Source organism: Cervus elaphus, chromosome 2 (genome assembly GCF_910594005.1).
Source record: "Cervus elaphus chromosome 2, mCerEla1.1, whole genome shotgun sequence".
In the NCBI taxonomy this organism is placed as follows: Eukaryota; Metazoa; Chordata; class Mammalia; order Artiodactyla; family Cervidae; genus Cervus; species Cervus elaphus.
This window is the reverse complement of record NC_057816.1, coordinates 10,185,465-10,211,224: the sequence shown is the minus strand read 5'-3', so window position 1 is coordinate 10,211,224 and position 25,760 is coordinate 10,185,465. Positions and strand designations below refer to the sequence as shown.

At 45.1% G+C, this 25,760-nt stretch overlaps 1 long non-coding RNA gene and 1 other non-coding gene across 2 annotated transcripts; one reads left to right on the top strand and one right to left on the bottom strand.

Moving 5' to 3' along the window:
* Window positions 1–1,927: 1,927 nt before the first annotated feature.
* On the bottom strand, window positions 1,928–25,463 carry LOC122674297. The gene is made up of 3 exons (XR_006334946.1): window positions 25,318–25,463; window positions 11,151–11,239; window positions 1,928–2,176 (listed from the first exon to the last, which is right to left on the bottom strand). It is a non-coding gene; the product is annotated as an uncharacterized LOC122674297 (long non-coding RNA).
* On the top strand, window positions 22,786–22,892 carry LOC122677566. The gene has a single exon (XR_006335836.1). It is a non-coding gene; the product is annotated as a U6 spliceosomal RNA (small nuclear RNA).
* Window positions 25,464–25,760: the final 297 nt, after the last annotated feature.

Here is a 25,760-nt window from a genome sequence, read left to right as displayed (position 1 = left end):
TGAAGGACAGGGAAGCCTGGTGTGCTGCAGTCCATGGGGTCTCAAAAGAGTCGGATACAACTTAGTGACTGAAAAACAACAATCGGTGAGGATGTGAGTGCCCTGGTATTGCTGGGACAGCTGTGGGGTCTCAGACAAGAGAAAGCAGGGAGGGACCTTCAGGGACTCAAGTCAGATTCCAAAAGACACTCAGCATTGTGCTGCGAAAGCCCTGGAGGCAGTCTCGGCTGTGGGGGTTGCCATAGGAGAGTGTTGCAAGGAAAAGGACAGAATGAGCTAAGCGAAGAACATGCTGACAGCAGAAGGTGTTCACAGTTGCGAGGGGGTCAAGGAGTACCCGGCGTTAACTCTTGTGTTGGGAAATAATCTGTGTATGCTAGATTAACCCACTCATGCCTTTAGCAGTATATTAATGCCCCTGAAGGAACTTCACTGGTGAGTCTATTGGGTCAACGCAGGACTTCAGGTATTCAAAAACATGTGGTCGGAGCAGGTGCCCTGAACAAAAAGGATAAAGAGGACACGCTTGATAAGGTGGGAGTCATAATTCAACATGCTCAGAGACATCGTCAGGTGGAGGACTAACAGGGGTCAGCCAGGAGGGGTAGAAGTGTCGGGGTTAACTGGAAGAGCTGAGTAAAGAACATTGTTCTCCGGAAACGAAAGTGACAACAGTAAGGATTCATGACCAGTCACCTTCTCTGCAGAAGAGAAATTGATTAGAACCACAGCAAGGAGCAGCCCGATCTATCTTTTTGATTACATTCAAATCTGACCAAAAGACAATTTGGAGTCACTATCGCAGTCAGGCGAACTGCCCTCCTCCCTTGGTTCTCTGGACTGTCGGTAAGAAGGTAGAATATGGGGCTGCCCTTGGCAAGGCTGAGCTTGCCCAGAGAATGGGGGCCTCAGGAGTCAGGATGGAGGAGGGAGGTGGGGACAGGGCAGGAAAAAGTGACTGCCCAGAACCAGCTCCAATGTGGGTTTAGGACAAAAGAATAGAGAAAAAAGAAGGGCGGAGGACAGGTAGATAAGATGTCATTCTGAACGTGAGACAGAAAGAGGTAGAGAGAAGAGATGAAAGCTGGAGGCAAGAGTGAAGGATGGGGGAAAACATGGCGACGATGAACAGAGCCAAGACGGGGTAAAAACAAGATGACAATGCAGAAAGCCAAGTATGGGTCATGGGAGAACAATGGGTCATGGGAGAGGAGAACAGAGGCCAGGACCGAGCCAGCACAGGCCTGGAAGCGTTCATACTGCAGCCCACAGATTTGGTTATACAAAGGGGACTAAGAGATTCTGCCAAAAACAGAGATAAGCACCCTGCTGTGTGGCTGGGCTGGAGCTGCAGCTCTACAGTTAGTTAACACTGGCTTAACAAAACGTTCTGGTGTACAGAAAGCCCTTACGAGTCAGGTGGGCTTCCTTATCAAGACATTCAGGGTCTTTCACTCACATCACGTCACTGTGATGACGACAAATCCAGGAAGTTCTGAATGCTAGAAGGTCAAATGGCAGTAGATTATCTACTGACTCCTGAGCTCCCCATTCTCCAGGCAAACTCAACCTTGCCAAGGGCAGCCCCCTTATTCTACCTTCTTACCAACAATCCAGATCATTGTTACAATGATGCTCAAACTAAAAGTCAGACTTGTGGTTGCCAAGGGGGAAGGGGAGCGGGGCAAGGAGGATTGGGAGTTTGGGGTTAGCAGATCCAAACTATTATATATATAGGATGGATAAACAACAAGATCTTACTGTATAGCACAGGGAACCATAGTCTGGTATCTGGTAATAAGCTATAATGGAAAAGAATGTGAAAAAGAATATATATCACTTATATATACATATATGTATGTATTAATATAAGTGAATCACTCTATGCCAGAAATTAACACAACGTTGTAAATCAACTATACTTCAATAAAAATTTTTATTTTACTTTACTTATTTTTGACTGCGTCTGGGTTTTTGTTGTTTCGGGAGGACTTTCTCTAGTTGCAGTGAGTGGACTTCTCGTTGCAATCACTTCTCTTGTTGGGGAGTTTTTGAGCGTGAGGGCTTCGGTAGGTATGGTGCATGAGTTTAGTTGCTCTGCAGCATGTGGAATCGTCTCGGACTAGGTACTGAACCCACGTCCTCTGCATTGGCAGGCAGATTCTTAACCACTGGCCTACAAGAGAAGTCCAAAAAAATATTCTTAATTAAAAAAAAAAGTCAGAGCCTTGTCCTGTTACCTGTATTTTATAGAGTTTTACCCAATCTGGATAGGAGGGTATGGTATTACAAGAGACATGTGACACAGTGGTTGGAATTCAGGCTCTATGCTTGGTGGCCTGGGTTCATATCCCTGCTTTGCTACTTCACACTGAGAACTGTGGCCTCAATTTTTTTATCTGTAAAATGGGTACATTGATAACACCCACCTCATAGGGTTGTTGTGAATAGTAAATGAACGTCTACATGTTAAGTGCTTAGAGCAGTGCCTGGCACATGGAAAGTACTCTCTATTTCTCAGTGATTATGACTGCTTAGCGTTCATAAGAACAAAATATGAGGACAGGAAGTAGGAGGTCCTAGGTAAAGGGAGGAGAGGTTACTTTGGAGTGGACATGTGTGGCTATGTGGTGCAGGGGTCAGAGAGATGGGAACGGGCTTCCAATTGAAGCTGGGGGTTTGAGTGTGGCCCTTCCTGAGGGTTTGTTGCCATTTCTGATTGAGCTAGGTCCAAGACAGGAAACCGAGGGCCTCATCTGTCCATCAAGTGGGGAATAATAATAATTCTAGGTCCCCAAATGAGAGACTTCAGGGGATATCTATATGTACCTATACGTATATCTAAATGTGTGCTGAGCCTCAGGCTTCATTGCACCCTAGCCCCGGAAATCCGTAATATGGTAGGGCCACCTGACACTTGAAGAAACAAAATCAGATTTGGAATCTGCCACCTGCCAGCATTTTGACCTTTGCCCCCAGTTTCCTCCCCTCCCTCAGTGAGCTGTTATAAAGATCCAGCGAGTAGAGTAAGCAAAGGCAAACCCAACTGGATCCCCAATAGTCATCACTTACAGAGCCAGTGTGCAGAAGAGCTGCAGCCCTACCTGTGAAATCAAAACTCTGCTGGTAATAGAACTGTAAATAGTGTCTTTACGGACAAGAGGTGAAGGACGTCTTTAAAAATGCCAGAAGCACAATCATAAGGCTCAAGATTAACGTGATCCCTCCAACTACAGGATTTCCGGAAAACAAAGGACACAATGGTCAAAGATATTGACCAGGAGGAGAATGGATACATGTGTGTGTATGGCTGAGTCCCTTTGCTGTCACCTGAAACTATCACAACATTGTAAATCTGCTGTGCCCCAATATAAAATAAAAAGTTAAAAAGAAGATAATGACCACATAGCAGATTGGGAAAAGATACTGCAATACCTCAAGCCCAAAAGTGACTAGTATCTAGATAATACAGGACCTCCTGCATATCAACAAGACAGAGAGAAGAAACTAGGGGAAAAATGGGCCAAGAAGAGGAACAGGCCATTTTCATAGTAAGAAACCGAAAGGACAAATATAGGTAGAGACGTTCACTGGTTACAAGGTAATTGCAAATTAAACTGATGAGATAGTACTTGCCATATGTTTGGCAAAAATTAAAAAGCTAAGGAGTGCCAAATGGGTTAGGATGTGAGGCTATAAGCTTCCTACATTACTGGAGGTCATGGGTAGGTGGTGCAGCCTTCCTCAGTCAGACCACCTGTATCTATACCACATAATCAATAATCCATAATAACCAATAATCAATAATTATTAATAATCAATAATCCTAGGAATTTACATATAGATATACCCTGAAGTCTCTCATGCAGGGACATAAGGACACCTTCATGAGGATGCTCATCATAGCAGAGGGTTGATAGCGGGGGCAAGGCTGTGGATGGGGTGATGGTGGGGGCAGGCCTCAATCCAAGGCCCTCCCGTGTGGCAGTGGACAGGTGAAACTCGGTGGCTGCACTCTCTGAGTCCTCTACGGCAGCAAGAAGCAATGGAGATGTATAGCTAGCAACACAGATGGATCATACTAACATAGGCTGGAAGGAAAAGTGCACCTACCCTAATTTACACAAGCAGATTTGACATCAGTATAAATTTAAACACATGTCTAGAAAACAACCTGAAATTCCAAAAACACAAACAAGGACATACACAAAACATGTCAGGATGGTTGTGTAAGGGGAATGGGAATTGTGATAAAAGGATACAACTGTTTCTAACAGGAGTGCAAACCATGTGTTTAGCACAGAAACTGGCCTGCGGTAAGCACTCCCTAAGGGTTTGCTATTACTAATTAATCAAGAAGAATAGTTCAACAATATACCTAAGTCAAATCATTATGTTGTATGCTACCACACACACGAACTCTGAATACATTATGCTAAGTAAAGTAAGCCAGGCACAAAGGACAAATACTGTCTGATTCTACTTACAGGAGATCTCTAGTAGTCAAATCCATAGAGACAGAGAGTATTGTCCAATACTGGCTTCCAGGGGCTGGGGGCAGGGAGCAAGGGGCAGTTAGTATTTAATGGGTAGAGTATCAGTTTAGGAAGATTAAAAAGTTCTGGAGATAATGGTGTGACTGCACAACAACGTTAATGTTCGTAATGGCACTAAATTGTACTCACAAAAATGATAAAATGATTAAGAATAGTAAGTTTTTTAAAAAATCATTATAAACTTTAAATGCCATAAGTCAAATGCCAAAGTTTAAATGTCTTTAAACTTATACAATGCCGTACGTCAACTATATAGCTCAATAAAACCGGAGAGAATTCCCTGGCGGTCCAGTGGTTAGGACTCCACGCTCTCACTGCCGAGGGCCAGCGTTCGATCCCCGGTCAAAGAGCTAAGATCCTACATGTCTCAAGGCCAAAAAACCTCAACGTGAAACAGAAGCAATATTGTAACAAATTCAATAAAGAATTTTAAAATGGCTCACATCAAAAATGTCTTTAAAAAAAGGACTATTATCCAAAATATACAAAGAACCTTTAAAACTCAACCATAGGAAAACAAAAACTTCATTAAAAAATAGGCTAAGGCCTAATAAATAAAAAATAAATAAATAAATAAATAAATAAAATAGGCTAAGGCCTTAACAGGTATCTCACCAAAGAAAATATACAGATGACGAATTAGCATACCAAAAACTCCACATCATATGTCATCAGGGAAATGTAAATTAAAACAAAGTAAGATACTACTACACACCTAACAGAATGACCAAAATCCAGAACACTGACAACTCCAAATGCTGGTGAGGATGTGGGGCAATAGGAGCTCTCATTCATTGCCAGTGGGAATGCAAAATGGTGCAGCCATTTTGGAAGACAGTGGCAGTTTCTAACACAATTAACGAATAGCTGAGAAACAGCTGAGAAAAGAAGAGAAGCAAAAGGCAAAGGAGAAAAAGAAAGATATACCCATCTGAATGCAGAGTTCCAAAGAATATCAAGGAAAGATAAGAAAGCCTTCCTCAGTGATCAATGCAAAGAAATAGAGGAAAACAATAAAATGGGAAAGACTAGAGGTCTCTTCAAGAAAATAAGAGATACCAAGGGAACATTTCATGCAAAGATGGGCTCAATAAAGGACAGAAATGGTACAGACCTAACAGAAGCAGAAGATATTAAGAAAAGGTGGCAAGAATACACAGAAGAACTAAACAAAAAAGATCTTCATGACCCAGATAATCACGATGGTGTGATCACTCACCTAGAGCTGGACATCCCGGAATGTGAAGTCATATGGGCCTTAGGAAGCATCACTATGAACAAAGCTAGTGAAGGTGATGGAATTCCAGTTGAGCTATTTCATATTCTAAAAAGATGATGCTGTTAAGGTGCTGTACTCAATATGCCAGGAAATTTGGAAAACTCAGCAATGGCCACAAGACTGGAAAAGGTCAGTTTTCATTCCAATCCCAAAGAAAGGCAATGCCAGAGAGTGTTCAAACTACCACACAATTGCATTCATCTCACATGCTAGCAAAGTAATGCTCAAAATTCTCCTAGCCAGGCTTCAACAGTACATGAACCATGAACTTCCAGATGCTCAAGCTGGATTTAGAAGAGGCAGAGGAACCAGAGATCAAATTGCCAAGATCCATTGGATCATCAAGAAAGCAGGAGAGTACCAAAAAAACATATATTTCTGTTTTACTGATTACACCAAAGCCTTTGACTGTGTGGATCACAACAAACTGTGGAAAATTCTTCAAGAGATGGGAATACCAGACTACCTTACCTGCCTGCTGAGAAATCTGTGTGCAGGTCAAGAAGCAACAGTTAGAACCAGACATGGAACAACAGACTGGTTCCAAATTGGGAAAGGAATATGTCAAGGCTGTATATTGTCACCCTGCTTATTTAACTTATATGCAGAGTATATAATGCAAAATTCCAGGCTGGATGAAGCACAACTGGAATCAAGATTGCCAGGAGAAACATCAATAACCTCAGACATGCAGATGACACCACACCTAAGGCAGAAACCGAAGAAGAACTAAAGAGTCTTGAAAGAGGAGAGTGAAAAAGCTGGCTTAAAACTTAACATTCAGAAAATGAAGATCATGGCATCTGGTCCCATCACTTCATGGCAAATAGATGGGGAAACAATGGAAACAGTGACAGACTTTATTTTGGGGGGCTCCAAAATCACTGCAGATGGTGACTTCAGCCACGAAATGAAAAGATGCTTGCTCCTTGGAAGAAAATCTATGACCAACCTAGACAGCATATTGAAGAGCAGAGACATTAGTTTGCCAACAGAAGTCCGTATAGTCAAAGCCATGGTTTTCCCAGTAGTCATGTATGGATGTGAGAGTTGGACTATAAAGAAAGGTGAACACAGAATAACTGATGCTTTCAAACTGTGGTGTTGGAGAAGACTCTTGAGAGTCCCTTGGACTGCAAGGAGATCAAACCAGTCCATCCTAAAGGAAATCAGTCCTGAATATTCATTGGAAGGACTGATGCTGAAGCTGAAACTCCAATACTTCGGCCACCTGATGAGAAGAACGGACTCATTGGAAAAGACCCTGATGCTGGGAAAGATTGAGGACAGAACGAAAAGGGGATGACAGAGAATGCAATAGTTGGATGGTGTCACCGACTCAATGGACATGAGTTTGAGCAAGCTGCGGGAGTTGGTGATGGACAGGGAAGCCTGGCATGCTGCAGTCCGTGGGGTCGCAAAGAGTCAGACACGACTGAGCGACTGAAATGAACTGAACACAACTAACATACTTTACCATAAGATCCAGCAATCTGCTCCTTGGTATTTATCCCAGAGGTTGATAACATGTTCACGCAAAAATCTGCACAGGATGTTTATAGCAGCTTTATTCATAATTGCCAGAACTTGGAAGCTACAAAGATATCCTTCAGCAGGTGAGTGAATATACTATATTCCAAACAATGGAATATTATTTAGATTAAAAAGGAACGAGCTATCAAGCCATGACAAGACATGGAGGAAACTTAAATATATTTTACTAAGTGAAAGAAGCAAATATGAAAAGGCTACATACTGTGTGATTCCAACTTTATGACATTTTGGAAAAGGCAAAACTATGGAGACAATAAACAGATCAGTGATTGCCTAGGGTTGGGAGAGTATAATGGAAATGAATACAGAGCACAGAGAAATTTTAGAACAGTGAGGATACTCTATGTGATGCTGTAATGATGGATGCATGTCATTACGCATTTGTCTAATCCCATAGAATATGTATCATCAAGAGTGAACCCTAAGGTAAACTATGGACTTTGGGTGATTATGATGTATCAGTGTAGGTTCATCTTTGGTAAGAAATGTACTATTCTGGTGAGTGATGTTGACAACAGGGAAACCAATGCATGTTGAAGGGAGGGGAATGCATGGAAATCTCTGCACCTTCCTCTCAATTTTGTTGTAAACATTTATTTGTTCTAAAAAATAAAGCTTCCCCCCACCAACCATTCTTTTTAGGAGCCTAGAACAGTTTCTGGCAGTGATTAAGTCTTTTGTAAAAATATTTATTTTTACTTATTTATTTGACTGTGCCAAGTCTTATTGTGACACACAGGATCTTTACATGTGGCACATAAGATCCAGTTCCCCAAACAGGGATCAGACTCCTACAATGGGAGCTCAGAGTCTTAGCCACTGGACCACCAGGAAAGTCCAAGCAAATATCTCTTGAATGACTGAACAAAAGCTAGTTGGTGTCAGAGTCGCCCACAAACTGAGAGAAATCTTCCCATCCTCCCCTCAAAGGTCTGAATTAGGGTTCACCAGGTTTTATATTTATACCTCTCCTTCCCTAAAAGCATCTCGAAGCTCAGAAATGTCACCTACTTGTCCACATAAAGTCCCCCCGCCTCCCCCGACAATGGTGGGAGAGTTGGAACTTGAACTCAAGGCCCTTGCAGTTAAACCTGGTAGCTTTCACCCATTCCAGAAATTCCCGTGGCCGCAGGGTTTGTAACCCAGGAAGCAGTAGAATTCCATAGGTTAAGGGGAGTGAGTCAGAGTCTTGCCACTTGTGGATTTCAAAACAGAAGAGACAGCAGACTTCACCCCGTGAAGAAATTCATCAGACAGTTCTGTTATGACATCAAGAAAGCTGAACTCAGCAGATACCCACAGGATGTGGGTGTGTTTTGACCACACCTCTCTCAGCAGTTACAGTACAAGCCAAAGCGAAAAGCCCAGACACCATGACTGGCAGAAAAGTGACCATTTGGGGGAATTTATTTACATTTTACGAAATGATGTTTTCAGTGCAGAAAGCAAGATCTTCACGTTGCTGTGTGTGCACAGACCAAACCAGCTTCAGGTTAATGGCTTCTGACAACCTGAAACAGCAGAATAGGAAGGACTTCCCAGGAAGTCCAGTGGCTAAGACTCCATGCTCCCAATGCACGGGGCCTGGGTTCAATCCCTGGTCAGGGAACTAGATCCCACACGCCACAAATAAGAGCCTGCATGCCACAACTCAAGATCCTGCATGCTGCAATGAAGATAGAAGATTCCGCAACTAAAACCTGGCACAGCCAAATAAATAAAAATAAATGTTTTTAAAAAAGGAATAGTGGAATATGGCCCATCGATGGTCCTCCCTCGTGAAACCTTCACTCAGTGGTACCTGAGTTTCCCTGGATTTTTTCTAATGTGCTGCCGCCGCAGCTCCTTCCTCATTCACTGAGATCATAGTCTTACTGTTTGAACTGGAGAGTATTCAACCTTAGTTGCATCTTAGAATCACCTGGAGAGTTTTTAAAAATCCCAGTGCCTGGGTTGGGCTTCCCAGGTGGCGCTAATGGTAAAGAATCTGCCTGCCGATGCAGGAAATGCAAGAGACTCGGGTTCGATCCCTGAGTTGGGAAGATCTCGTGGCGAAGGGAATGGTTATGCACTCCAGTGTCTTTGCCATGGACAAGAATCCCATGGACAGAGGAGCCTGGTGGGCTACAGTCTACGGGGCTGCAAAGAGTCAGACACGACTGAGTGACTGAGCACAACGCCTGGGTTTCACCTTCCCAGTGAAACCAGAACTTCTGGGATTTGAGCGCGGGAATCAGTATTCGTTAAGCTCCCCAAAGTAGTCCCCACAGGCAGCTGTTTTTTTTTTTCTTTCCTGAAGCATAGTTGCTGTACAATATTATCTAAGCTACAGATGTACAATATAGTGACTCATAATTCTTCAAGGTTATACTCCGTTTATAGTTATAATAGAATATTGACTATATTTCCTGTGTTGTACAATATATCTTCGTAGCTTATTTTATACCTAATAATTTGTACCTCTTAATCCCCTAGATTGTCCCTCCCATCCACTGGTAACCAGCACTTTATTCTCTATGAGTTGACTTCTTTTTTGTTACATTCGCTAGTTTGCTGTCTCTTTCAGAGCATGTGGCTTGCATTTAAGTCCTGCTTAGGGGACATATTCAGAAAAGATGCATTAAATTAAGCACAATAAAGGATTCCTTCTGTGGAGACTGATGCCGGGCCCTTGCCCTGGACCACACTGTAAGTGAAAATCAGACGTCCAAGGCACAGATGCTCTGGCCCTCACCTCCCGGGGTCCCGAGGAAAACAGCTTTGCTGAGGGTACAAATGGGACCCAGGAGCCTTCAAACTCGACAGTCACCTGAGCTGTAGCCTCGCTCCTCCCAGATCCTCCATTCTTTTGGTGCTAATTGGAGGAGATACCACCAGGACCCATTTCCATAGCTCTGTACCGGCCATCCAGCTCGTGGGGATACTTCCTTCTCTGATGCGGTAGCAGATGGGGTCAGGATGGTGCGAACCGGGAGCTGCGGCGAGAGCTCCAGAGGAATCTACCTGCCCCTCTGCTTACAGCTTTCAGTCTGTTTCCTCCAGGTTTCCTGGATTCCACCATCGAGGCTCTTTGTTCCATAGTTCTCCTGTGCTTAGTCGCTCAGCCGTGTCTGAGTCTTTGCGACCCCATGGACTGTAGCCCACCAGGCTCCTCCGTCCATGGGATTCTCCAGGCCAGAATACTGGAGTGGGCTGACATTTCCTTCTGCAAGGGATCTTCCCAACCCAGGGATCAAACCCAGGTCTCCCACATTGCAGGCAGATTCTTTACGGTCTGAGCCACCAGGGAAGCCCTAGCCATGAAGCCTATAGTTCTCCTAGCCTATGACAAAGATCGGGTTGGATTTAAAGGGGAAGATAACTTACTATAACCAAGGGGTTTGGGGGGAGCAAAATTTGAGCCCTTGTCTGCCAGTCACAGGGCAGACAGGAATCGCCACGTCTGTTTCTGAGACTAGAGATAACAATAGCTCATATATATTTTTATTTTCATAAAGTTGTGAAATAGGCATAACATAAAATGTACTATTTTCACTGTTTTTAAATATGCTGTTCTGTAGCATTAAGAACCTTCACACTGTTGTGAAACCATCACCACTGTCCATCTCAGAGGTTTTTCCGTCTTCCCAAACTGAAACTCTACCCCCTCCCCCCATTAAACAAGTCCCTGTTCTGCCTCCTCCCCAGTCCTTGACAACCACTATTCTTTCTGTCTCTATGAATCCGACTGCTCTATGTACCATACCTAAGTGGAATCATACCGTATTGGTCCGTTTGTGATCAGGTTGTTTCACTTCGCATAATGTCTTTCAGGTTCATCCTCACTGCTGCATGTGTCAGAATTTCCATCCTTTTAAAGGAAAAATTGTTGTTGTTCAGTCGCCAAGTTGTGTCTGACTCTTTGCAACCCCGTGAACTGCAGCACACCAGGCTTCCCTGTCCTTCACTATCTCCTGGAGTTTGCTCAGATTCATGTCCATTGAATCGGTGATGCTATCTAACCATCTTATGCTCTGCCGCCCCCTTCTCCTCTTGTGTTCAATCTTTCCCAGCATCAGGGTCTTTTCCAATGAGTCAGCTCTTCGAATCAGGTGGCCAAAGTATTGGAACTTCAGCTTCAGCATCAGTCTTTCCAATGAATATTTAGGGTTGATTTCCTTTAGAACTGACTTCAGGCTGAATAATGTTCCATTGTATGTATGGACCACATTTTGTTTATTTGTTCATCCATGATAGACACATGGATTGCCTCCACGCATGGATTATCTACAGCCTCCACATAGTGGCTCAGATGATAAAGAATCTGCCTGCAGTGCAGGAGACCCAGGTTCACTTCCTGGGTGGGGAAGATCCCCTGGAGAAGGGAACAGCAACCCTCTCCAGTATTCCTGCCTCGAGAATCCCATGGACAGAGGAGCCTGGGGGGCTACAGTTCACGGGATCGCAAAGAGTCAAACAGAACTGAGCAACTAACACTTTCACTTTCACACTTTCAACAACATGATAGCTAATACTTTGGGGGCACTCTCTGGGTGCCAGACACTCTTCTAAACACTTCACTTATATTAACTCATTTAATCTTCCCAGCAACCTGTGAGTTAGGTTCCATCATCACTGACACATTTCAGGTTTGGAAACGGAAGCACAGAGAGAGAAAGTCACTTGCCCGGGAATCCCAGCGAGTCAGGACTCCAATGCAACTCGTGACTGCTGCAGACCCCACTGAGCAGAGCCAAAGCAGACTCCAAACTCCACCAGAGCCCAGACTTATTATTAAAGCAAGAGGCTCTAGTTTGGCTACCATGCGTCCACATTTTTTTATTAATACAAATAGGAAACCCATGTTACCGGAACCCCCCAATCAAGATGCATAGTTTGATATTTTTAGTATTTCTTGGTAAAACAAAAACAAAAGCTGAGCTAGGAGGTATCATTTGAATGGGACCCCCCAGTGTCAGGCCTTCCCTTGTGGTTCAGCTGGTAAAGAATCCGCTTGCAATGCAGGAGAGCTGGGTTCAGTCCCTGAGTTTGGAAGATCCCCTGGAGAAGGGAAAGGCTACCCACTCCAGTATTCTGGCCTGGAGAAGTCCATGGACTATAGAGTCCACGGGGTCGCAAAGAGTTGGACACAACTGAGCGACTTTTCACTTTCCCCAGTGTCAGAGGTCGTGGTTCATCTTGAAGGTTAATAACTGGGTCACCTAGACAGATATTTTAAACCAGCCCTGTTCTGGAGAAAGGGTTCTATTGTTGTATCTGGCAGGTGTGCCAGGGTTCATTTAGAGATTTACCCAACTTGGTTGAGAGCCTTGAAGATGACTCCTCTTGGTAAAAGTGAGTCACATCAGGAAGATGGCAGATTTCTGCTCCTTCAGAACATGGGCTTCCATCCTCCCTGGTCACACTGGCTCTCGGCCCTGACCGGTCATCTTTTCATTTTTTAAAAAATTCATTCATTCAGTTTATGTATTTGGCTGCATCAGGTCTTAGCTGTGGCATGTGGCCTCAGTAGTTGTGGCACGCAAGCTTAGTTGCCCCAAAGCGTCTTAATTCTCCAACCTGGGGTCGGACCCATATCCCCTGCCTTACAAGGTGGATTCTTAACCACTGGACCCCCAGGGAAGTCCTGTGACCAGTCTTCTTGATGTCATGGGAGACCCAGGAAGAGGAGGACTTTATATTAGCTGAACCCACTACCCTCCAGGGGAAGGACAGCCCAGCACCGTGCCAGAGAGGACAAGAGATGCTCACTTGGAAGATTCCTGAGTCACACTTCATGCCCAGACATTTACCTTGTTTCTGTCTCCCTTGCAATAGCCCCCTGTAATCCCTCTTTGTTTCCGGACAGTCGATTCATTCTTTCTGGTGCTACCAGTAAGATGTGAATTTGATCATCCACTCCCCTCCTCAAAAACCCACAGTGGCTCCCCATTGCCTACAGAGTGTATGCCTGAATACCCTTTGCGTTTGGAAATGCTCTGTATGGAGCCCCAGATTTCATTTCCGGCCCCATCTGCTGCCTTCTCCCCCACACCCTTCCTGCCTAGACTAACTCCACGTGCCCCTCTGCTCCCCACTCTCCCTCCCCCATCCATCTTCCACCTCAGCCCACTCCCTGAAGGCTTCCTCCTTTGTAAACTGCCCCCTCCTTGCTGCTTCTTCAATGCCAGCACTGCAAATAGCAGGGGAGGGTACTCAGCACTCCTGGGGCCCTGTCTTGGATTGCTGTGGGGCCTTCACAGGTCACTTCCCCTATAGATAATAAATTCTGCAAGGACACTGACCGTGGAGTCACCTTTGGGCAGGGCAGAAACTCAAGCTCTTCTATTTATCAGTCATATGATATCCTCTCTGGGTGCAGCATCTTTTCTTAGTCATCGTCCCTCTGTCTTGTTTTTATAGCAATGTTTCTTAAAACGGGTTTGGAGGAAGGTGAGGACCATTGAAAGTCACCCGGGGGTGAATGAGCTACTGATGACAGTGGGAAGTACTAGTCTAGTGTATGTAGGCTGTGTGTTAGTCGCTAAATAGCATCCTACTCTTTGCCACCCCATGGACTGGTAGCCCACCAGGCACCTTTGTCCAAGGATTCTCCAGGCGAGAATACTGGAGTGGGTTACGGTTCCCTTCTCCAAAGGATCTTCCCGACCCAAGGTCTCCTGCTTTGCAGGCAGATTCTTTACTGTCTGAGCCAACAGGGCAAGAGCCGGCGAAGGGTAGAGTAGGGAGAAGGTTGAGAACTGCTGCTCGGTAGCCACACTGGTTGAAAGAACAGCCCTGTTTCCTCTCCAGTTGCCTCAACCCACTGCAGATGGGCTCTGGTCCCTACAGAGCCACCAAATTCCTTTCTCTGACGTGGTCCTCTAAGAGCAGAAGCCCAGCACACTGTTACCTGCTCAACACTGTCTGTGCCATTTGCTTTGTTCAATTTCAGATCTCTCCTTTCTCAGCTTCCTCCTCCGGCCCCTCTGCTGCTCCCTGTATATTTTACACATACATAGCCCCATACCGGATTGTCTTGAGCTCAGCTCACATGTTGCTCTTGCTTCACCCTGGGACACTGTCCCCAGACAACACAGTCACTGGTGGGGCAGAGGTTGCTACCTAAATGCAGATGAGTCAAGTTTTAGTCTGCATTTGAGAGCTTTCTGAGCTTCTGATTAGAACTTCTAACTTCTAACTGGGTGCCCCAAAGTAGCCTCAATTTCTGTCCAAACTAATACTTTTATTTATTTTTTTAATATTTATTTGTTTGGCTGTGCTGGGCCTTAGTTGCAGCACAAGGGGTCTTCTATCTTTGCTGCGGTATGTGGACTCTTAGTTGCTGTATGCAAACTCTTAGTTAGAGCATGTGGGATCTAGTTCCCCGACCAAACCCAGGTTCCCCTGCATTGGGAGTGCAGAGTCTTCTGAGCCACTGGACCATCAAGGAAGTTCCTAACTAATGCTTTTATAGGGAGAGATAAACTTGCATTTGGAGAAGGAACTGGGAACCCACTCCGGTATTCTTGCCTGGAGATTCCCATGGGCCGAGGAGCCTGGTGGGCTAGAGTCCATGGGGTCGTGAAGAGTCTGACACAACTTAGCAACTGATACACACATACTTGCATGACTGGCTCCAATCCTTCACCCTCTGCTTCACTGTGGGCTTCACCCCACCCCTTGATTTTGGGCTTGGCCATTTGACTTCCTTTGGCCAGTAGGGTAGAAGTGGCACTGTGCCTTAGTTGAGTCTCTGGCATTGCTGTGAAAGGAGCCTCCCCTGCCTCCTGAGTCTGGGCCTACAATGAACACACACAGAGTGAAACTGCCCCAGCTAACGTGCAGACCTAAAGGCAGAAGCAGAGCGGCCCCATGACTGCAGATGCATCAGAGCCACTGACCCTCAGGACCCAGGGCTGTGAGATTAAAGGATTGTGGTCTTCAGCCACTGAATGTTGGGGTGATTTGTTACACACCATGATTGCAACAGCTAACCAGTACAATCTTACATAGCAAGATTCTTTGCAACACCATGGACAGTAGCCCGCCAGGCTCCTCTGTCCACGGAATTGTCCAGGCAAGAATACTGGAGTGGGTTGCCGTTTCCTACTCCAGGGGATCTTCCCCACCCAGGGATCGAAACCACGTCTTTGGAGGCTCTGGCACTGGGAGGTGGATTCATTACCAATCCGCCACCTGGGAAGCCCATAAAACGTAGATACACAAACTAAGATTAGTTATTTGAGGAAAACCCACAGAACTACCACCAAGGGAAGCAAATAAAGCATCACTCAACACCCCAGAAACTTACATGTGCCCTTCCTGATCACCACCTCCTCTCTCAGCCCTAGATATAACCACAGATTTTACTTAAAGAAAAAAAAAAAACTCTTACTTTTCTTAATAGATTATCATCCATATGTGCATTCTTAAATTAGTTTGCTTTTTTTTTTAAATTGGAGGATAATTGTTTATAATATTGTGCTGGTTTCTGCCATCCATCAGCATGAATCAGCCATAGGTATACCTATGTCCCTCCCTCTTGAGCCTTCCTCCCGTCTCCCACCCCACCCCCCAGCTTGTCACAGAGCATTGGGTCGAGCTCCCTGTATCACGCAGCGAATTCCCACCGGCTGTCTATTTTACATATGGTAATGTATATGTTTCCATGTGATACCCAATTTTGATTGCTTTTTATCTTGATGTGAATGGAATCTGTCTCTATTTTTTGTGTGTCCTATTTTATTTGCTCCCTGAGGTTTGTGTTTAATAAATTGTTTATTGTTGGGTTGTTTCTATTTACTGTTAATGGTCAGGGTAATTATCAGATACTGACTTAAACTCATGCAAGGAGAAGGTGCTTCTTGTTACTCATATTAACATTATTACTTCTATTTTTTAATAGATTAGTCCAGTATTGGGGCTAGGAGTTGATTACTTATTACTGGGATTAATATTAATTTTTTGTTGAGCTTTAACACTTTCTTAATTGGTGGCTGCTTTTAGGCCTACTATGGTGTTGTTAAATCTTACTCTCTATCTGTTTCTTAAAGGCTGTACCTTTTTAGACTAACTTTTAAAAATACAGTGGGATTTATTTCGATTTTTTGGTATTTTTAAAGCTGAACTAATATTCATTTTCTGGACAACCAGCTATCACCAGGCTTGTTAGGTGTATCACCTCTACTTATAAATCTTTTCACTATTTTGCCACATAGATGAGTTGGTTCTTGGTAAATTGTCCATAAGTAGCTCGTCTGGTTTCGGGGTACTTAGCTAAAATTTGTTTTGTTAAGTCTTTATTAGTTAATTCATTATGCAAAAAGTACAAGGGGTAATCTTTGCTTTTTTGTACTTTGATTTTTTTCTTTCATTGTTCCCTTGCTGTACTTTCTCTGTAGCGCCATATTTTAAATTTCTATCTCCTATACTTTATTTTTTTTTCTATCTCCTATACTTTAAATGATAAATAAATGTTTTGTTTTATATTATTTTTTGGGCTCCAAAATCACTGTAGATGGTGACTGCAGCCATGAAATTAAAAGACGTTTACTCCTTGGAAGGGAAGTTATGACCAACCTAGACAGCATATCAAAAAGCAGAGACATTACTTTGCCAATAAAGGTCCGTCTGGTCAAGGCTATGGTTTTTCCAGTGGTCATGTATAGATGTGAGAGTTGGACTGTGAAGAAAGCTGAGTGCCGAAAAATTGATGCTTTTGAACTGTGGTGTTGGAGAAGACTCTTGAGAATTCCTTGGACTGCAAGGAGATCCAACCAGTCCATCCTGAAGGAGATCAGTCCTGGGTGTTCATTGGAAGGACTGATGCTGAAGCTGAAACTCCAGTACTTTGGCCACCTCATGCGAAGAGTTGACTCATTGGAAAAAGCCCTGATGCTGGGAGGGATTGGGGGCAGGAGGAGAAGTGGACGACAGAGGATGAGATGGTTGGATGGCATCACCACCTCAATGGACATGGGTTTGAGTAAACTCCAGGAGTTGGTGATGGACAGGGAGGCCTGGCATGCTGTGATTCATGGGATCGCAAAGAGTCGGACACGACTGAGTGACTGAACTGAACTGAACTGAAGGTTTGTGAGAATTATCCAGATTGTTACATGTGTGACCATTTCCACTGCTGAGTAATACTCCTTATGTGAACAAACTAAAATGTAACAATCTATTCTGGGGCGCCGGTGGGGGGGCGGTCCCCAACCTCCAGGATCTAATGCCTGATGATCTGAGGTGGGGCTGATGTAATAATAATAGAAATAAAGCTCACAATAAATATATTGCTCTTGAATCATCCTGAAACCATCCCCCATCAGGTCTGTGGAAAAATTGTCTCCCACAAAATTGGTCTCTCGTGCCAAAAATGTTGGGGACCTCTGAATACTGTTCTACAAATAACGGCTATTTCAGACGTTTCTGGTTTTCTGCTATTACAAACAATCCTGTGTGAGCGTTCCTATAATCAGAGGTTGGCACATTTTTTCTGTAAAGGAATATTTTACATTTTGTGGCCAAATATAGTCTCTATTTGGAGAAGGAAATGGCAACCCACTCCAATATTCTTGCCTGGAGAATACCATGGACAGAGGAGCCTGGCGGGCTACAGTCCATGCTGTCCCAGAGTCGGACAGGACTTAGTGATTAAACAACAATGGTCTTTGTCAAACATTCTTCTTTATTTTGAAATAAAATTTAAAATATGGAAAAAAGGAAAAATCATTCTAAAAACTGTAAAATAGTTCTTAGCTCACGAGCTGTACAAAATCAGACTGGGGGCAGGATTGGGCAGTGGGCTATAGTTTATTGTTGCCCTCTGCTCTCTGAGATCCGCATACATGTACATAAATATTTCTGTAGGAACGTAATGGCTGGTTGTAGGGTTCACACATTTTTACCCTCACTGGATAATGCCAGTCTGTGTGTGTGTGTGTGATTTTTTTTATTTATTTATTTTTGACTGTGCTCGATCTTCATTGCTGCCCAGGTTTTTTCTCTAGCTGCAGTGTTTGGGCTTCTCATTGAAGTTACTTCTCTTGTTGCAGGGCACAGGCTCTAGGGCATGTGGGCTCAGTAGTTGCAGCTCCTGGGCTCTAAAGCACAGGTTCAATAGTTGTGGCACATGGGCTTCACTGTTCTGTGGCATGTGGGATCTTCCTGGATCAGGGACCGAACTCTTGTCTCTTGCATTGGCAGGCAGATTCTTTGCCACCGAGCCATCAGGGGAGCCCCAATGCTGCCTAGTTTTATATTCAGCATGTGGAAAATGGAAATCCCACCCCCTCAAGCAAATGAGCCCGTGAGAGCCTGCTGAACAAAGAAAATGGCCTTCCTGTGGTCCTCTGGGGCTGGAGGATCGGCCACTGCGGCATCTCCTCTCCCTGTCCAGGTGATGCTGAGCTGTGCCACTGTTAGGCTGGTACCTGTCAGAGTGTGCCCGGGAGGGTGGTGCTAGAGAGTCTGGCACCGGGCATTGAGGCTAGGTGGCAAGTTTGGATTTTATTCGAAAACCAGTGGACGGAGTGGAGCAGGGCTGTGACAAGTCTGAACTACATTTTAAAAGAATTGCTTTGGCTGCAGAGAGTGGATTTTTAGGGGACAAGAGAGGAGGAAGGGAGACCAGAAGGTAGGGACCTGATTGCAGGAGTCTTGTGAGAGTTGGAGGGGGGTGCGGTTAGGGGCCCCATGGATGCGCCTCCTTCACACCCACACACCCACACTTCACACTAACATCTCCAGCCACCCTGCTCTTATCCCCTTGCACATCCCATACCCCATTTCATTTTTCTAAAAAAATTATTTATTTCTTTCTGGTCGTGTTGGGTCTTAGTTGCCGCACATGGAATTTTTTCGATGCTCAAACTCAACAGTTGACCTTTGACCTGTGGGATATTAGCCCCCCCACCAGGGATTAGGTTATTAACCAGTGGACCGCCAGGGAGGTCCCACACCCCATCTCTGCAGTCCTCTAACCCAGGGAACACAGTTCCCACTACAAACCTTCCCTGGCTGCTCCCTGCCCCCCAAAACATCTGGCTCCACTTCATGTGATGTAATGATAAATGTGATAACCCTCAGTGTGATAAATGTGATAACCCTGTGTGATAAATGTGAAACCCAAAGTCTGTTTCCTCACTGAACTTCAGAGGACTCTCATGTTCAAATCTTTTTTGTCATTCTGCCCATCACAGGCCAGGGGGAGCATGCTGAAACAAGAGTGTGGAGCTGAATCCATTGTCTGGCACCCACCGCCAGCAGCTGTGATCCTGACTGGGGTGATTAGGAAACCAAGGACCCCAAGGGTGAGCCCACAGGCTGGGTCACAGGGAGAAAGACAGCTTGGTAAAGTGGCCGAGCCAGAACTGGAGCCCGCAGGAATGTGGGCTCCTTGAAATACTAAGAAGGTGTCTTCTGGAACCTCACTGCGCCAGAAGGCGCAAAGGTGGAGGTGCCCGAGCCAGAACCTCCGTCAAGAGGAATCCGGGAGCAACCAACTGATTAGTTCCTTTTATCTCACCTATAGCATCAGTGGTTGTTACAGCACCTCTGCCCCCAGATATGACCCAAGGCACTGCTTGTATTCAGAGTTCTTGACTCCATTCCTGCCTGATCCACCAGAGAAGCTGCCACCCACAGGGATAAATGAACTCACAACAAAAGGTCAAATTATCCAATTAGTTGGCTACTGGGACTGGAAAAAGAAAAGGCAGAGGGAGGAGAAAAGGAAGTAGGAAGGGGTGCTGGCCTGCAGGGGAGAGGGTGAGAAAACTGAAAGGATAAATACTGGGCTTTCTTTTTTGTTTGTAAACTAATTAGGATATTGGGCTTCTCTGGTAGCTCAGAGGTAAAGAATCCTAAGGGCAATGCAGGAGAAGCGAGTACGATTCCTGGGTGAGGAAGATCCCTTGGAAAAGGAAATGGCAACCCACTCCAGTATTCTTGCCTGGGAGATCCCACGTACAGAGGAGCCTGGTGGGCTATGGGGCTGCAAAAGAGTCAGACATGACTTAGCAACTACACAACAACAAATTAGGATATTGGTAATACTTACAATGGTAAAGCCTAAAGCAGGGAATGGCAACCCACTCCAGTATTCTTGCTGGAGAATTCCATGGACAGAGGAACCTGGTGGGCTACAGTCCATGGGGTTGCAAACAGTCGGACACTACTAAGCAATTAGCACACACACAATAGTAAAGAATGTGTTTTATTAAAACACAGCAAATTCTTTCAGTGTGGGTTAGATCAGGACTATACACACTGTGTTCCAGTGACAGGGGCTGATCCTTGAACTGTGTGGCTGGTCCAAGAAGTAATAAGTACAGAAGGCAAGAGAAATTTTTAAGCAAGTTTTATAGCAATTTATCAGAGTAATTTTCTGACCGTTGAGTCTAATAATCAAAACAGGACTTGCGTTTTCTGGATATTCTTAGTGTAAGGGAGGCAATTTTTACCTCTGCCCTTTTTGGGTTTTTGGCTGGGCCTGAGGATTAAATTGACATAAAACAGATTAACAAGAGAAAATCACACACCTTTATTTAAAACGAGTCTTATATGACACAAGAGCCCTCGTAAGAAAATGCAGACCCAAAGAAAGGGATAAACTCTTAATGGTTTTTATCGTAGGTTGAACAAAGAGAGGCAATTGTAGAAAAGAAACAAAAGCATAAGGAGGCTAAAGGAAGATGAGAATTATTTCAGCAAGGTCTGTTTGTACAGAGTTCTCCTGGGTTCAACTCCCTGGCCCTGATAATAACAATATTACTTTTCTCCCAGTATAGGGAAGGCATCTTCCATCTGGGGGTTTATCTCCTGCTTTTAGGGAGAAAAAGGGGAGAATCAGAATACCCTTCATGCACCTACTTTGTTAAAAATGTATTTAGCTTAAACTAATCTTTATGCCAAAGCCAAATTGTTTTTTGTGGAGGGGGTGTTGCTCTGGATCTTTGTTGCTGCCCACAGGCTCTCTCTAGTTGTGGCGTGCAGAGACTACTCTTCATTGCAGTTCATGGGCTTCTCATTGTAATGGCTTCTCTTGTTGCAGAGCACCTGCTCTAGATCTCAGGCTCAGTAGTTTTGTCACAGGGGCTTGGTTGCTCCTCAGCATGCAGAGTCATTCTGTTTCAGGGACTGAACCCATGTCCCCTGCATTGGCAGGCAAATTCTTATCCACTGTACCACAACGGAAGTCCCAAAGCAGCATATTTTAGAATGGCATACTCTGCCACCCTTCCCTAGGACTTTTTAATGTATTTTATGGAAGTAGTCAATCCTAAAGGAAATCGACCCTGAATATTCCTTGGAAGGACTGATGCTGAAACTGAAGCTCCAATACTTTGGCCACCTGATGCGAAGAGCCGACTCATTGGAAAAGACCCTGATGCTGGGAAAGGTTGAAGCCAGGAGGAAAAGGGGGTGACAGAGGATGAGATGGTTAGATGGCCTCACCGACTCAATGGACATGAGTTTGAGCAAACTCTGGGAGATGGTGAAGGACAGGGAACTCTGGCGTGCTATAGTCCATGGGGTCGCAAAGAGTTGGACACAGTTGAGCCACTGAACAACAATGGGATGAGTGATCTGTGACACATTGGCCATAAAGGAAAACACCCTGTCCTTCAGCCTTGAGGCTTTGAGCAGCACTGAGCCCAACTAGGGGAGGCCCGGAGGGAAGAGGCTGGGCCTCAGCTGGTCCTGTGGGGGACAGTGCAGAGAGGTTTCTTAGGGTCCTTTGAAGAACCAAGAACTGAGCCCCCCTGGAGAGGCACCAGGCTGTTGATGCTCAAAGAAGAGGAATGACCAGAGCTAGACAGAAAAGCAGCCGCAACCGTGGATGGGCACTGTTACAAAAAAGAGAAACAGGATGGCTTGCCATGGGCAGTCAGAGAAATATTGAATTTCCTCTCCCTGGTTCCATTTTTAACACACACAAAAAAAAATAAGTACAAGAAACAAGGACCTACTGTATAGCACAGGGAACTATATTCTATATCTTGTAATAGCCTATAATGGAGAAGAATAGATATATAGATATAGACATATAACTGAGTCACTTTGCTATACACCTGAAACTAACACAGCGTCGTAAATCAACTATGTTCCAATTAAGAAGAGGAAAATACAAGAGCAAAAGGGTGTGAGGAAGAAGACAACCCTCCTTGCTCACTTCCACCTACTCCCTCCAAGACCAAGCCATTGCTTTTTCAATGGCATAGAGAGGAGATTTGAGTTCATTGAGCCTGAAGTGCTTAAATATTGAAAGTCTTAGTAATCAAAATGTGACTATGGGAGCAGGTTGACCCTGGGGTCACACATACCCCAGGCGGCAGCACATGCCTCCTGGACCACCCTCATGATCCCCATGGGCATCACTGATGTTGAAGTCAGCTCAAAAACCCTGGATTGGTGCTCGCTTCGGCAGCACATATACTAAAATTGAAACGATACAGAGAAGATTAGCATGGCCCCTGCGCAAGGATGACATGCAAATTCGTGAAGCGTTCCATATTTTTAATAGCAAATGAAGAAACAGACAAAGGATTAATCTCAAAAATATACAAGCAACTCTTGAAGCTCAATTCCAGAAAAATAAATGACCCAATCAAAAAATGCGCCAAAGAACTAAACAGACATTTCTCCAAAGAAGACATACAGATGGCTAACAAACACATGAAAAGATGCTCAACATCACTCATTATCAGAGAAATGCAAATCAAAACCACAATGAGGTACCATTACACGCCAGTCAGGATGGCTGCTATCCAAAAGTCTACAAGCAATAAATGCTGGAGAGGGTGTGGAGAAAAGGGAACCCTCTTACACTGTTGGTGGGAATGCAAACTAGTACAGCCGCTATGGAAAACAGTGTGGAGATTTCTTAAAAAACTGGAAATAGAACTGCCATATGACCCAGCAATCCCACTTCTGGGCATACACACTGAGGAAACCAGATCTGAAAGAGACACGTGCACCCCAGTGTTCATCGCAGCACTGTTTATAATAGCCAGGACATGGAAGCAACCTAGATGCCCATCAGCAGACAAATGGATAAGGAAGCTGTGGTACATATACACCATGGAATATTACTCAGCCGTTAAAAAGAATTCATTTGAACCAGTTCTAATGAGGTGGATGAAACTGGAGCCCATTATACAGAATGAAGTAAGCCAGAAAGATAAAGAACATTACAGCATACTAACACATATATATGGAATTTAGAAAGATGGTAACGACAACCCTATATGCAAAACAGAAAAAGAGACACAGATGTACAGAACAGACTTTTGAACTCTGTGGGAGAAGGTGAGGGTGGGATGTTTCGAAAGAACAGCATGTATATTATCTATGGTGAAACAGATCACCAGCCCAGGTGGGATGCATGAGACAAGTGCTCGGACCTGGTGCACTGGGAAGACCCAGAGGAAGCGGGTGGAGAGGGAGTTGGGAGGGGGGATCGGGATGGGGAATACGTGTAAATCTATGGCTGATTCATATCAATGTATGACAAAACCCACTGAAAAAATTAAAAAAAAAAAAAATCCTGGATTGTGCTGGGGACCTTCGCTACCTTACATTTCCATCTCGATATTTGGGGCAGAATAAAACCAGATGAACTGCCTCTGAAAGAATCAAACTTGGGGAACTCTACACAGCCACCTCTGGAGGGAAGGGAAGAAGCATGTCCCCCAAATCCAGCTGGGGAGATGGCGCAGCGCTGAACTTGCCAGACAACGCGATCATGGCTCCAGGTAGAGTGTCACGTGTGCGCAGATCAGCATATCCAGGATTTCAAGTTAATGGGATACATTACTGTGCAAAGAGAGGCCTCTTTGAAGACTGTGCTGGGTCTAGAAAGCGGGTAGAAGTTTAACAGAGAGGGAGCAGTGTGTTTGTTTGGCTTTTTGGCTAGAAGACAAAGACTGTGGCAGCCTCGGACTGGCCGGCACTTCGGAGGGCTTCCTGGGTAACAAATGTACACAAGATGACTCAGGTCTGCGTCTCAGAGTCATGGACACCTCAGGGGCGATAGAGCCAGACTCAAGGGCACCCTTGGTGTGGCTCATAATTCCGTGAATGGCGATCAGTCACATGGAATTATGACGATCAGCCCCGCAGGGTGATACCGTTCCTGGAGGCAAACAGTGGTGGACAAGCTGGAACCTCCACAAAGCAGGACCAGGCAGTGTTATCCTGACCTAAAAAGTGAGACAAGCTGGGTCCGGAACGTGAGGAGGGGTCTGCTCCCCACCCCGGATCCTCTGCAGGTCAGCGTGACCCGCCCTGGGACACTTCTGTTCCCACCACTGTGCACCCTCAATGTACTCCAAGACAGGCACAGTGGAGAGTGAATGTGGGCCATTTTGAGATCGAGCTGAATTCTCATCCCCAGAAAAGGGTCACGTGGGGCAGAGTCTGGGCAGCTCCCGAGAAAGTGGAACCATCAGCCCAGGCTTTCTAGAACACTCTCTTGCTTCTTTCTGTTCACATGCAAAACTTCTCTTTTTGTGGGGGCGGGGGCGGGGGCGGTGGAACTGCTGGTTATTTTTCATTTTCAGACATTCTCACAAGGTCAAACCAAGGTTTAAGGATTAGAGAGGAAAGAAAGCAAAGACTGCCAGCTCACCCCAGCTCAGCCCTCAGGCAAGCCAAGCCGTCCATGGAACTCACTACCCAGTGTCCTTGGTCATTCATTTAGTAGGTCCAAGTGTAAAGAACTTGGAGGTTGGGTGTTGCAAACAGCACAGCGCTGCCACTGCTCCAGAGAGCCTCTGTTCACTCAGCCCATCGACTCCCTCCAGGCTGGCTCAGCTTCTTCCCTTGTCTCCCCAAACCAGGCCAGAGGCCCGGGATCATTCTGGATTCCCCCCTTCTCTTTTCCTCTCCATCACCACCCCCTCCCCCACCACCCAATTAATCACCAAGTCCTGTCCACCTTACCTTCTACAACTTCTCAAACCAAAATGTTGATAACTGATGAAGAGGAGGCCTGGCTATATGGAGATTCCCATGTTGCATCCCAGTTAAACTGCTTTTAGTTGAAGGAGCTGCGAGACATGAGACCCAGCTAAGCATGCAGTCAGGCAGGCTTTACCCCAGAGGGGGGTCAGGATCCGGTTCCGGTCCCAGAACATGCGGCAACAGCCAGGCGTGAGGATGAGCCATTTCCTGTGCTCCTGGTCTGTAAGAAAGAAATACATAAAAACACCACTAGCCCCTGGTCAGTGCTTCCACTGTTAAAGGGATTTGAAGCACTTGGCAAAGAATCCGCCTGCAATGTGGGAGACCTGGGTTCCGTCCCAGGGTTGGGAAGATCCCCTGGAGAAGGCAACAGCTACCCACTCCAGTATGCTAGCCTGAAAATTCCATGGACTATATAGTCC